This window comes from Tamandua tetradactyla, chromosome 9 (assembly GCF_023851605.1).
Source record: "Tamandua tetradactyla isolate mTamTet1 chromosome 9, mTamTet1.pri, whole genome shotgun sequence".
In the NCBI taxonomy this organism is placed as follows: Eukaryota; Metazoa; Chordata; class Mammalia; order Pilosa; family Myrmecophagidae; genus Tamandua; species Tamandua tetradactyla.
This window is the reverse complement of record NC_135335.1, coordinates 117,310,220-117,325,281: the sequence shown is the minus strand read 5'-3', so window position 1 is coordinate 117,325,281 and position 15,062 is coordinate 117,310,220.

Sequence of the window (15,062 nt, the reverse complement as noted above, 5' to 3'; positions counted from 1 at the left end):
TTTTCCTGTTGAAGAGAATCACTTCAGACTATCTACTGGCAAAATAAATTGATGTAATTGCATTTGTATAAATGTTTCAGTGTAATCCAAAAGGTCCTAATGTAAAATTCAAGAACAAACCAATTCAAGTCAAGATGGGGACAAACCGACATTCCAGGGCTTTTTGCCAGGTGGGGCCGGGAATGCATTCCTGGAGCTCCGTCGTGGGTCTTCCACTGCTCAATTGCAAGCTAAGAAGCCTGAGCCTTGGTGCTAGGAAGGGAAATAGTGCCCTCTGCTGTCTTGTGGAAACGGCTTAGAAAATGGGTGCTTTTCAGCTCGAGGACCATGGGCTGATCCAGCTGTTCTGCTTAATGAGTTATGCAGTCTGAAAACTCTAGACACTAAGCTCCAACAATAATCACCTGACTGAGCTGCGATCTATCTTTGGGCAACTTTCTGCCCGCGAGACCTTGAGCCTCCCTGGGGTCCAACTCTGAGCATCACCGCCCCAGATTTGTAGCCTATGGCATGGATGTAGTGGATCTCTCTAAGAACCAAATTTGGAGTATTCTTGACATAGTTGGGGGGCTACAGGTCATTGCCCTTGACTGCAATCAGAACTAGATATCTCAGATGTTAGTGAAGACATCTTGCTACCTTTACCTCAACATTCTTCTCCTGAAAGAGAATGTTGTTATATTTGTACTATTGACCACTGTGCTAATTTGAAAGGATGTATGTACCCTAGAAAAACATGTTTTAATCCGAATTCCAATTTGTAAAAGCAGCTGTTTCTTCTAATCCCTATTCAGTACTGTATGTTTGGATCTGTAATTAGATTATCTCCCTGGAGATGTGACTCAATCAAGAGTGGTTGTTAAACTGGATTAAGTGGAGTCGTGCCTCCACCCTTTCGGGTGGGTCTTGATTAGTTTACTGGAATCCTATAAAAGAGGAAACATTTTGGAGAAAGCTAGAGATTCTGAGAGAGCAGAGTGACATAGCCACGAGAAGCAAAGAGTCCATTTGGAGATGAAAAAGCCAGTGACCTTTGGAGATGAAAAAGTAAAATGCCTCCTGGGGAGCTTCATGAAAGAGGAAGCCAGGAGAGGAAGCTAGCCTTGTGCCCTTCCAGTGTTCGCCTTGTGCCCTTCCAGCTGAGAGAAGCTCTGACTGTGTTCACCATGTGCCTTTTCACTTGAGAGAGAAACCCTGAACTTCACCGACCTTCTTGAGCCAAGGTGTCTTTCCCTGGATGCCTTAGATTGGCCATTTCTATAGACTTGTTTTAATTGGGACATTTTCTTGGCCTTAGAACTGTAAACTAGCAACTTATTAAATTCCCCTTTAAAAAGCCATTCTGTTTCTGGTATATTGCATTCTTGCAGCTAGCAAACTAGAACAACCACCTTCCATCACCCACAACAGGGTTCTCTAGCTTATAGAGTCCCATGTTTCACCCTCTAGATTTTCTTCTAGTGACACACAGACCCTAAACTTCCCCTCTTAGTCACAATCACACAAATGATTCAGCATTGTTAATTACACTCATGATAAAGTGCTATCCCCTCTATCCTTACAAACATTTACAATCCGTCTTGTTAAAAATTCTGACAAATTAAGTGTTAGTTCCCCATTCTCTAATAACATTCTGTCTCCTGTGAACCCATATTCTAGATATTAACTCCATGATTTTGCTCATTATAAACAGTTCGTATTAGTGAGACCATACAATATTTGTACTTCTGAGTCTGGCTTATTTCACTCAACATAACATCCTCAAAGTTCATCAATGTTGTTGCATGCATCAAATTCTTTCTTATTGTTGAATAATATTCCGTTGTTTGTGTATACCACAATTTGTTTATCGAGTCATTGGTTGATGGGCACTTGGATTGTTTTCATCTTTTGGCCGTTGTGAATAATGCTGCATTGGACATTGATGCGCAAATCTCTGTTTATGTCCCTGCTTTCAGTTCTTCTGAGTACGTACTGAGTAGTGGGATTGCCAAATCCTATGTAGATCTGTATTTAGCTTCCTGAGGAACTGCCCACTGTCTTCTACAGTGGATGTGCCATTTTACATTCCTACCAACATTAAATAAGTATTCCTATTTCTCCACATCCTCTCCAGCACTTGTAGTTTTCTGTTTAATAGTGGTCATTCTAGTAGGTGTGAAATGATAACGCTTTGTGGTTTTGATTAGCACTTCCCTAATAGCTAGTGAGGTTGAGCATTTTTTCATGTGCTTTTTAGCCACTTGTATTTCCTTTTTGGAAAAACTGTCTATTTAAATCTTTATCATTGTTATTGGCTCGTTTATCTTTTATCATCGAGTTGTAGGATTTCTTTATATATTCTGGATATTAAACCGTTATGGGATATGTGGTTTTCCAAATATTTTCTCCCATTGAGTTGGCTCACTTTTCACCTTCCTGATAAAGTCTTTTGAAGCAAAAAAGTCCTCAAGTTTGAGGAAGTCCATTTGTCTATTTTTTCTTTCATAGCTCATACTTTGGCTATAAAGTCTAAGAAACCACCACCTACCACAAGAATTTGAAGATGCTTCCCTAATTTTTTTCTAGAAAATTTATGAATTAAGAATGAAAGAGGACTGCTAGGATAGAGAATTGGCTATCCAGTTCTCCCAGCACCATTTGTTGAGGAGACTGTTCTGTTATAGCTGAGTGGGCTTGTAAGCCTTGTCAAAAATCAATTGATTGTAGATGTGAGAGTCTATTATTGAACTCTCAATTCCGCTCCACTGATATGTCTGTCTTTCTGCAGTACCGTGCTGTTTTCTTAATGCAATTTTTTTAATTTCATGGGCAGGCACCAGGAATTGGACTCAGGTCTCCAGCATGGCAGGCAAGAACTCTGCCTGCTAAGCCACTGTGGCCCTCCCTCTTGATGCAATTTTATTGAGTTCCATTCATATACCATATAATTGTCCAAAGTATACAATCACTGGTTCATACTGTCAAAATATAGTTGTGAATTCATTACGATCAATTTTTGAATACTTCTTTACTCCAAAAACAATACAAAAAGAATAAAAATGAAAGTAAAAAAGCACACCCCAAACTTCCCATCTCCCCAATCATTTTTTAATTTTTGTCTTTATTTTCTTACTTATCTGTCCATACACTGGATAAAGGGAGTGTCAGTCACAAGGTCTTCATAATCACACAGTTACACCATAAAAGCTATACTTCTGTACAATTGTCTTCAGGGATCAAAAATACTGGATTATGGTTCAATGGTTTCAGGCATTTCCCTCTAGCTACTCCAGTACACCCAAATATGAAAAGGGTTTTCTGTATAATGCGTAAGAATAACCTCCAGAATGACTTCTCAACTCTATTTGAAACCTCTCAGCCACTGACACTTTATTTTGTTTCATTTCTCTTCCTCTTTTCATTAAGAAGTTTTTCTTAAACCCATGATGCCAGGGCCAGGCTCATCCCAAGGAGTCAGATCCCAGGTTGCCAGGGAGATTTATACCCCTGGGAGTCATGTCCCACATGTGGGGGGAGGGCAGTGGATGGAGGTGGACTAAGGGTACATTGACTGATGAACACAAGGGTGAACCATGGTGTATGCATACAATGGACTACTCAGTGGCTGCAAGATAGAATGAAGTTGGAAGGCATGCAACTAAGTGAATGAACCTTGTGGACAATATGTTCAGGGAATTATCAGAAACAAAAAGACAAATATTATCACGCCTCACTTATTTGGACTAACTATAATGTAAAAACTCAGAATTGAATTCTAGAGCATATGTTATCAAGGGAAGTCCTATTGTAAAGTTTCCTAGATTGTAAGCTCTAATATCAGATACATCTGTTCCTGAGTTGTTATTTCTAAATTCTGAGTTGCTGAGCTCTTTGTGTCTGAACTGGTCATTTCCTGGAACTTTAGATATTCCTAGATTCCTGAGATTAGAGCTAGAGCTCTGCAGCTATGAAATCCAGCTTTACTCCATACAGCAACTATTTAAAAAGCCGAAAAGGAGATCAGACTTCAATTAAAAATCTGAATGAAGCTGATCTGATTAGGACTAAGGTAAATCAGAATACAGGGTAAAGGATGATGTTAATTCTATTTTAAAACTTTGACTTCTTTGTGAGACCAAAGGAAGTGAGGTTTATTTGGTGCAAAATGTATATTTTTGGTAGCACACTATCTAATTTAATTTGTATGGTCAATTTATTCAAACACCATAATTACATAAAACCTTGAAGAGGGAGTGAGATCTTGTTGGTTGTACAGCTTAATGAGATGCCCTGATACATACCAGAGTAACCTGGCAGAAGATTAAAAAAAAATATTTGCAAAGTCCCTGTCATGGTTAGGGACAGGTGTCAACTTGGCCAAGTTGTGGCATCTGTTTATCTGATTGGGCAAGCACTGGCCTGTCTGTTGCAATGAGGACATTTCATTGGATTAGGTCATGATCACGTCAGCTACATCCACAGCTGATTCCATTTGTAATCAGCCAAAGGGGAGTGTCTTCTGCAATTAGTGATGCTAAGTCCAATCAGGGGAAGCCTTTTAAGGAGGACTCAGAGGAGAGAGGTTCCATTCCTGCTTTGGCTGGTGAGCTTCTCCTGTGGAGTTCATCCAGGCCATCCATTGGAGTCATTGGCTTCGCAGCCTGCCCTGTGGATTTTGGACTCTGCGTTCCTACGGTCACGTGAGACACTTTCATAAATTTTATATTTGCAAGTGTTCCCTGTTGATTCTGTTTCTCTAGAGAACCCTAACTAATACAGTCCATTTGAGGTACTGGGGAAAAATCTGGAAATATTAAGCTTCCCCACTTGGGGAAGACCTGATATTCTCATAACATTGGGAACTACCAATTTAATAGACCAAGCCCTTGATCTTGGGGTTTGACCTTATAAAACTTATAGGAGTAGCCAAAACTACTGCTAATTATGCCTGAGTCACCACAAGAGAACCTCTTTTGTTGCTTAGGTGTGGCCTCTCTCTTGAAGCCAACTCTGCAGGTGGACTCACTGCACTCACCCCACATGTGGGACATGACTCCCAGGGGTATAAATTTCCCTGGCAACCTGGGACCTGACTCCTGGGGATGAGCCTGGCCCTGGCATCAGGGGCTGTTCTGTTATAGTTGAGTGGGCTTGTAAGCCTTGTCAAAAATCAATCGATTGTAGATGTGAGAGTCTGTTATTGAACTCTCAATTCCACTCCACTGATATGTCTGTCTTTGATCAAGACTTCTTGATCAAAAGGGGGAAGAGAAATGAAACAAAATAAAGCGTCAGTGGCTGAGAGGTTTCAAATAGAGTCAAGAAGTCATTCTGGAGGGTATTCTTACGCATTATACAGAAAACCCTTTTCAGATTTGGGTGTACTGGAGTAGCTAGAGGGAAATGCCTGAAACCATTGAACCATAATCCAGTATTTTTGATCCCTGAAGACAATTGTACAGAAGTATAGCTTTTATGGTGTAACTGTGTGATTATGAAGACCTTGTGACTGACACTCCTTTTATCCAGTGTATGGACAGATAAGTAAGAAAATAAAGACAAAAATTAAAAAATGATTGGGGAGATGGGAAGTTTGGGGTGTGATTTTTATTTTCATTTTTTTGTATTGTTTTTGGAGTAAAGAGTGTTCAAAAATTGATTGTAATGAATTCACAACTGTATTTTCAGAGTGTGAATCGTGATTGTATACTTTCCATTGCAAATCGTTCCCTCCATTGCAAATCATGAACACTGCCACCATAAATACCAGTGTGCAAATGTCCATTCATGCCCCTGCTGTCAGTTCTTCCAAGTATATACATATAATGGGGTTACAGGACCACATGGTGTATTGGTTTGCTAAAGCTGCCTGTGCAGTTTGAATCTATTATGTATCCCAGAAAAGCCGTACTTTAGTCCTGTTCCAATCTTGTGGGAGCAACCATTTTTTAAAATCCACATTCAGCATTGTAGGTTGGAAACTTGATTAGATTATTTCCATGGAGATGTGACATGCTCAATTGTGGGTATGAACTTTTGATTAGATGGAGATGTGATTCCACCCATATTAGGTAGGTCTTGATTAGATTACTAGGGCCTTTAAAAGGGAAACATTTTGGAGAAATGACGGACATGACAGTCTAGAGCTATGAAAGAAGCTTCAGAGTCAATAGAAACTTCACAGCAGAGCTGACACAGATGCTGACAGATGGAGAACAGAGACACGGATGTGTGGAGATACTTGGAGTGCAGCGGATATTGCCATGAGATGTTAAGCAAGCCAGAACCTGGAGAGACCCAAGGGAAGCCAAGCGGTGAAAGCCAGCCCTGGAGAGGTCAAGCGAGGAACCTCCACAGGCAGAGAGGCTGAAAGCAATGGAGCCCAGGAGCCACAAAGGTGTTGCAGACAGAGGGGTTGCAGATGCATCAGCCTTCCTTGAGTTAAGGTATCTTTACCTGGATGTCATAGTTTGGACACATTCACTTCCTTAAAACTGTAAACTTGTAATGATTAAATTCCCTTTCATAAAAGCCATTCCAGTTCTGGTATATCTCATTCTGGCAGCTAGTAACTAACGCACTGAAAGAATGCAATATACCAGAAATGGAATGGCTTTTTAAAAGGGAGTTTATTAACTTAGAAGTTTTCAGTTCTAAGACCATAAAAATGTCCAAATTAAGGCATCCAGAGAAAGAATTGGCTCAGGAAAGGCCAGTGTCACATGTGAAAGCACTTGGCTGCTGTCTGCTCATCCTTGTTCCTGGTTCCATTGCTTCCAGATTCTGATGCCAGAGGGTTCCTCTCTAAGCATTTGACAGGCCTTCTGGTAACTACTTTGGGTCACAACTCTGGGTTCTGGCTTGCTTAGCAGCTCATGGGAAGACACATGGTGACATCTCTGGGCTCTGGTTCCTGTCTAGCTTCTGTTGGCTCCCTCACTCCGGGAGTTCCCAAACATCTGCTTTTCCGTTGGCTCTGAAGCAACTGTTCTCCAAGCATCTGCATCTGATGCTTGGATCTGATCCAAAATGCTTCCCCTTTTATGTATTCTTTTTTTTTCGCATGGGCAGACACCAGGAATTGAACTTGGGACTCCAGCATGGGAGGCGAGAACTCTGCCTGCTGAGCCACCAATGCTTCCCCTCTTAAAGGACTCCAGTAAACTAATCAAGACCCACTTGGAATGGGTGGAGTCACATCTCCATCAATCAAAAGGTCACACCCACAAGTGGGCAGGCCACCTTTCTGTGGAGATAAGCTGTCAAAAGTTTCCACACTACAGTATGAATCAGGATTAAAAGAAACAGCTTTCCCCACAAGACTGGTTCAGGATTAAAAGATGGCTTTTTGGGGTACATAATACTTTCAAACCAGCACACTAATGTCCTCAAAGTTCATCCATGATGTTGCATGTGTTATGACTTTATTCTGATATGTCATATTGATTTTTTTCTTTACCTGTACTGATAGTCTTCATTTCTTCACTCTCTCTAGACCTCTCTCTCCTCTCTTTTCCTATCTGCCTGTAGTGCTCCCTTTAGTATTTGTTGTAGAGATGATCTCTATTCACAATCTCTCTCAGTGACCTGGGAGGGTCTTCTACACCACATAGGAGGCCCTATGTCATGGTTAGGGACAGGTGTCAACTTGGCCAAGTTGTGGTACCTGTTCATCTGATTGGGCAAGCGCTGGCCTGTCTGTTGCAATGAGGACATTTCATAGGATTAGGTCATGATCACATCAGCTACATCCACAGCTGATTCCATTTGTAATCAGCCAAAGGGGAGTGTCTTCTGCAATTAGTGATGCTAAATCCAATCATGGGAAGCCTTTTAAGGAGGACTCAGAGGAGACAGGTTGCATTCCTGCTTTGGCTGGTGAGCCTCTCCTGTGGAGTTCATCCAGTCCATCCATTGGAGTCGTCGGCTTCGCAGCCTGCCCTGTGGATTTTGGACTCTGCATTCCTACGGTCACGTGAGACACTTTCATAAATTTTATATTTGCAAGTGTTCCCTGTTGATTCTGTTTCTCTAGAGAACCCTAACTAATACACCCTAGTTGAAAAAGCAGAAAAATCGAGATTCAGAGAACCAGAGACCATCCAGCTGGGGCAAACAGCCTGTGTGTCCCGTTCCAGGTGGATGCCTGGAGCCCTCAGGATTGCATCGACAGGGAGACGTGGACAAGGAAGGAAGCCAAGCCGCATTCCTTGAATGTGCTATGGTCATGCAAGCCACTGCTGCTCACCAACAGTGACTCCCAGCACACCCCATGCACCTGAACCCTGACACACCTGCCCCCTCACCGAACTCCAAACACCCACACGCCAACTTGCCTTCCTGACCCTCTCCCCATGCATCCTTGCCCCACGCCCCACCCCACGCATCTGCACAAGCCTGTCCCAGCCCCACCCACCTCTCCCCTCCAAGCGCACAGTCTCACCACTTGTAAGACCCATGTACCGGCAGCCAGCTCCTCGGCCCTCACATCCCTCTCCCTGCCTCCTGCAGGCAGTCACCTGCACATCCAGGCTGCAGACCGTCACCTCCATATCCGGCCCACATCTGCACCCAGCCCATACAGTTGCTCAACTCCACCTGACCCCCCAGCTGTGCACACACGCACATCAGCATCTGGCCTCCCAGACGCATGCACGCACATGTGCCCCCTCATACCATGCCCCTCAGCTCTGGGCAAGTGCTGACCTGCACATCCAGGACATGCCTGCCTCCAGTCCATGCACGCACAATTCCACCCCTGAGCTCTGCTCATGTGCACACCAGGGCCCCACCTCCCAAACCCGTGCACACCTAAAGCCCTGCCCCCAAGATCCATACACCAGCACAGCCACACCCTCCCTGCCATACACCCAGGTAGCCGCACAAGAACTTCTTCACCCTGTACCACACCCCACTCTGCCCCGCTCGCGTGTACATTCTTGCCCCATCCACGGTATAAGTGCCCTTCTCCCACACCTGGCAGGTGCTCTTGGGCATATCTGTGCCACATAGCCTCTGCCTTGCACAAGTGGGCATCTCTACCCCACCACACCCTGCACCTGTGGACCCGCACCAGGGCCTTGCCCACCCATCATCACCCACCCTTGACACAGGTCCCTCAACCCTGTGGCCTGTGCCCTACCCATACACACTTGTGCATCTGCATCTCAGCCCCTCTGGAACCCTCCCCCCTGCGCAAGGACACAGCCATGCCCCAACATCCCTATGCCCTGACTTCTGGGCCATGTGTCCCACACCCTAACACCATGACCCACACGCTTCTCATGACCACTCGCTTCCTGCCTACATACAGCTGATGTCTCCTGCTCATACTCACCCGTCTCCTGCTGCTCTGTGTCTGCCACGCTGTACCCTGCTCCTGCATTCCAAGGACTGCCTGAACAGCATCCCACTGCCACAGCCCCTGCACCCCATGATCACAGGCACCAGTATAGAATACCTGACCCATGCATACACCTGCATCTTAATATATGCACCCCTCCCCACACCCCACATCTTACTCCGTACCCCTCCCGCAAATACAGAGGTTTAGACTACTAAAGGAAATCAACATCCAAAGTAACCGCATCAAGATATTTACATTCCACGAAAACAAAAGTAGATCACTAACTGCTCTAGTTTGCTAGCTGCCAGAATGCAATATACCAGAAATCGAATGGCTTTTAGAAAGGGGAATTTAATAAGTTGCTGGTTTACAGTTCTAAGGCTGAGAAAATGTCCCAATTAAAACAAGTCTATAGAAATGTCCAATCAAAGGCATCCAGAGAAAGATACCTTGGTTCAAAAAGTCTGACGAAGTTCAGGGTTTCTCTCTCAAGTGAGAAAGTGCATGACAAACACAGTCAGGGTTTCTTTCTCAGCTGGAAGGGCACATGGTGAACTCGGTGTCATCAGCTAGCTTTTTCTCCTGGCTTCCTGTTTCATGACGCTCCCTGGGAGGCGTTTTCCTTCTTCATCTCCAAAGGTCACTGGCTGGTGGGCTCTGCTTCTCATGCTTTGTCAGTCTGCTCTGCTCTCTCTGAATCTCTCCTTTTATAGGATTCCAGTAAACTAATCAAGACCCACCCAAATAGGACATGTCTCCACTTATTCTATTTTAACAACCACTCTTGATTGAATCACATCTCCAGGGAGATGATCTAATTACAGTTTCAAACATACACTATTGAATAGGGATTAGAAGAAATGGCTGCCTTTACAAAATGGGATTAGGATTAAAACCTGGCTTTTCTAGGGTACATGCATCCTTTCAAACTGGCACACTGACCACATGAAGATGCAGACAGACACAGTCCAGTCTAATGACCACATTAATACACCAGAAGAGACACAGAATTTGAAACAACTTATCAGAGATGTTCATAACTTTGCTAAATAAAATCAGTGAGATGATTAATGACATAAAGGAGATCAAGAAGACACTAGAAGAGCATAAAGGGAATTTGAAAGAATAAATAGAAAACTAATATATATCACAGAAATTAAAGAAACTGCAGACCAAGTCAAAATGTACTAGAGACACACAACAGCAGATTTGAAGAGGCAGAAGAAAGAATAAGTGAACGAGAGGACAAGACAAGTGATTTTGAACACACAGAAGAGCAAATGACAAAAAAGATGGAACAATTTGAATTGGATCCCAGGGAATGATGGACAAAACAAAGCACACAAATATAAGAATCGTCAGTGTCCTAGAAGGAGAAGAGAAGAGTAAAGGGATAGGAAGATTAGCAGAGGATATAACAGGGGAAAGCTTATCAACCTTCAAAAAAGACACAAATATGCAGTTCAAAGAAGCCCAACAAACTCCAAAAAGAATAAATCCAAATAGGTCTACCCAAGACACATACTAATCAGTCTGTGAAATGTTGAAGAGAAGAAGAAAATCCTGAAAACAGCAAGAGAAAATCTACTACATACAAGGGAAAGCACATAGGTGAATGTGGAGTACTCAACTAGCACTATAGAGGAAAGAAGGGAGTGGTATGACATATTTAAGATCCTGAAAGAGAAAGACTTCCAGCCAAGAACTTTGTACACAGCCAAACTATTCTTCAAAACTGAGGGAGAAATTCAAAATTTCACAGACAAAGGCTGAGAGAATATGTAAACAAGAGGCCAGTGCTACCAGAACTACTAAAGGAAGTTTTGCCAGCTTAAAAAAAAAAAAAAAAAAGACAGGAGAAGGAGGTCTGGAGGAGGACACAGAATTGAGGAGTAACAGTAAGGGTAACCTAAAGGATACAAAGAGAAAGAGGGAAAAAACATATAAATCTGACAGATAAAATCCAGGGTGGGCTATGGTGGCTCAGCAGGCAGAGTTCTTGTCTGCCATGCCGAGGACCTGGGTTCGAATCCCAGTGCCTGTCCATGAAACAAACAAACAAAAACCAAGAGGATAAGCTGATGGATTAAAGTAACACATTTACAGTAATAACTTTGAAAGTTAATGGACTAAACCTACCAATTAAAAGATACAGATTGGCAGAATGGATTAAGAAATATAATCCATCTACATGCTGTTTACAAGAGACTCATTTTAGACACAAGGATACAAATACTTTGAAGGTGAAAGATGGAAAAAGATGTTCCATGCAAGCTGTCACCAAAAGAAAGCAGGAGTAGCTCTACTAATATAAGAAAAAAAAACAGACTTTAAATGTAAAGATATCATAAGAGACAAAGGATGCTATATATTAGTAAAAGGGACAATTAACCAAGAAGAAATAACAATCAAGGAACTCAAAAGTACAAGAGGCAAACATTGGCAAAACTGAAGGGAGGAATAGACGTTTCAACAATAATAGTAGGAGACTTCAAAATACCACTCCCCTCTATAGACAGAACAACCAGACAGAGTATCAATAAAGAAATAGAGAACTTAAAGAATTTGATAAAAGAATTAGAGTTAACAGACATATATGGGTCATTACACCCCAAAACACCAGGATATACATTCTTCTCTAGTGCTCATAGACCGTTCTGCAGGATAGATCATATACTGGGGCACTAAACAGGTCTTTAGAAATTGAAAAACACTGAAATTATTCAAAGCACTTTCTCTGATCATGGTGGAGTGAAACTGGAAATCAATAACCACCAAAGAACAAGAACTTTCACAAATATATGGAGATTAAATAGCGCACTCTTAAATAATGAGTGGGTCAAAGAAGAAATTGTTAGAGAAATCAGTAGCTATCTGGAGATCAATGAAAATGAGAATACAACATATCAGAACTTATGGGATGCAGTAAGTGCTGTGCCAAGAGGGAAATTTATTGCCCTAAATGCCTATATTATAAAAGAAGAAAGAGCAAAAATTGAGGACTTAACTGCTCACCCAGAAGAGCTTGAGAAAGAACAGCAAACTAATCCCAAAGCAAATAGAAGAGAAATAACAAAGATTAAAGAAGAATTAAATGAATGGGAGAACAAGAGAACAATAGAAAGAATGAATAAAACCAAAAGTTGGTTCCTCAAGAAAAGCAATAAAATGGATGGAACACTAGCAAGGCTGACAAAGAAAAAAAGAGAGAGGATACATATAAACGAAATGAAAAATGAGAGGGGGGTCATTACCAAAGACCCTGAAGAAATAAGAAAATCATAAGAGGATGCTTTGAACACCTATATGCCAACAAACTAGATAACTTAGATGAAATGGACAAATTCCTGGAACCACACAAACAACCTATACTGGCTCAAGAAGAAATATAAGATTTCAACAAACCAGTCACAAGTAAAGAGATTCAAACAGTCATCAAAAATCTTCCTACAAAGAAAAGCCTGGGGCCAGATGGCTTCACAGTGGAATATTATCAAACACTCCAAAAGAATGAACACCAATCCTGATCAAACTTTTCCAAAAAACTGAGGAAAAAAAAAAAAACACTACCTAACTCATTTTATGACGCTAACATCACTTCAATACCAACACCTGGTAAAGATGCTACAAGAAAGGAAGAATACAGGTCAATCTCCCTAACGAACATAGATATAAAAATTCTTAACAAAATGTTAGCAAATAAAATCCAACAGCACATTTAAAGAGTCATACATGACGAATGCAAGAATGGTTTAACACAAGAAAATCAGTTAATGTAATAAACACATTAATAAATCAAAAAGGAAAAATCATATGATCATCTTGATTGATGCTGAAAAGCATTCAACAAAATTCAACATCCGTTTCTGATAAAACACTTCAAAAGATAGGAATCAAAGGTAACTTCCTCAACATGATAAAAGGCATATATGAAAAAAACATAGCCATATTTGTACTCAGTGGCGAAAGGCTGAAACCTTTCCCCCCAAATCATGAATGAGACAAGGATGCCCTGTGTCACCAGTATTATTCAACATTGTACTAGAAGTTCTAGCTAGAGCAATCAGGCAGGAAAAAGAAATGAAACGCACCCAAATTGGAAAGGAAGAAGCAAAACTTCATTATTTGCAGATGACATGATATTATCCTTGAAAAATCCTGAGAAATCTACAACAAAGTTACTTGAGCTAATAAACAAATTCAGCAAGGTGACAGTTCATAAAATTAATGTGCATAAGTCAGTAATGTTTCTTTACACAAGCAATAACCTAACCAAAGAGTCAAATAAGGAAAAAATTCCATTCAAAATAGCAACTAAAAGAATCAAGTATCAAGGAATGAACTTAACTCGGGATGTAAAGGACTTGTACACAGAGAACTACATAACATTGTTAAAATAAATCAAAGAAGATCTAAATATATGAAAAGATATTCCATGCTCATGGATAGGAAGGTTAAATGTAATTAAGATGTCAGTTCTAACCAAATTGATCTACAGATTCAACAAAGCACAAATCAAAATTCCATCAACCTATTTTAAAGTCTTGGAAAAGTAAGTTACCAAAATCACCTGGAAGGGAAAGTCTCCAAATAGCTAAAAACATCCTAAAAAAAGAAGAATAAATGGGAGGATTAACACTCCCTGATTTAAAATTTTATTATACAGCCACAGTGGTCAAAACAGCATAGTGCTGGCACAAAGACAGAATATTGACCACTGGAACTGAATTGAGAGATAAACCACCAAATTTATGGTAAACTGATCTTCAACAAGGCCCCCAAATCCACTGAACTGGGACAAAATAGTCTTTTCAGTAAATGGGCATGGGAGAACTGGATATCAATAGCCAGAAGAATGAAAGAGTACCCTTACCTTAGACCCTATACAAAAATTAACTCAAAGTGGATCAAACACATAAACATAAGAACCAGTGCCATAAAGCTCCTAGAAAAAAATGTAGAGAAACATCTTCAAGACATGGTAATTAGAGGTAGCTTCCTAAACTTTACACCCAAAGCACAAGCAATAAAATAAAAAATAGATTAATGGGAACTCCTCAAAATCAAATGCTTCTGCACCTCAAAAGACTTTGTCAAAAAGGTTAAGAGGCAGCCAACTCAGTGGGAGAAAATATTTGGAAATCACACATAGGATAAAGGTTTGATATCCTGTATTCATAAAGAAATCATGTAACTCAACACCAAAAGAACAAGCAACCTAATTATAAACTGGGCTAAAGATATGAATAGACATTTTTCTGAAGCACAAATACAGATGGCTAAAAAACACATAAAGAGATGCTCATTCTCATTTGCTATAAGAGAAATGCAGATCAAGACTACAATGAGATACCACCTCACACCTATAAGAATGGCTTCTATTAAACAAACAGTAAACTACAAATGTTGGAGAGGATGTGGAGAAACTGGGACACTTATGCACTGCTGTTGGGAATATATAATGGTGCGGCTACTATGGAAGATATCTAGCATTTCCTCAGAAAGCTAAATATCAAGTTGTCCTATGACTTGGCAATACCACTACTTGGTATATACCCAGAAGAGCTGAAAACAGTGGCACAGACTTTTGCACCCTGATGTTCATAGCAGCATTATTCACAGTCATCAAGAGATGGAAACAACTCAAGTGCCCATCAACAGATGAGTGGATTAACAAAATGTGGTACATAAATATGATTGAATATCTTGCAGCAGTAAGATGAAATGACATTCT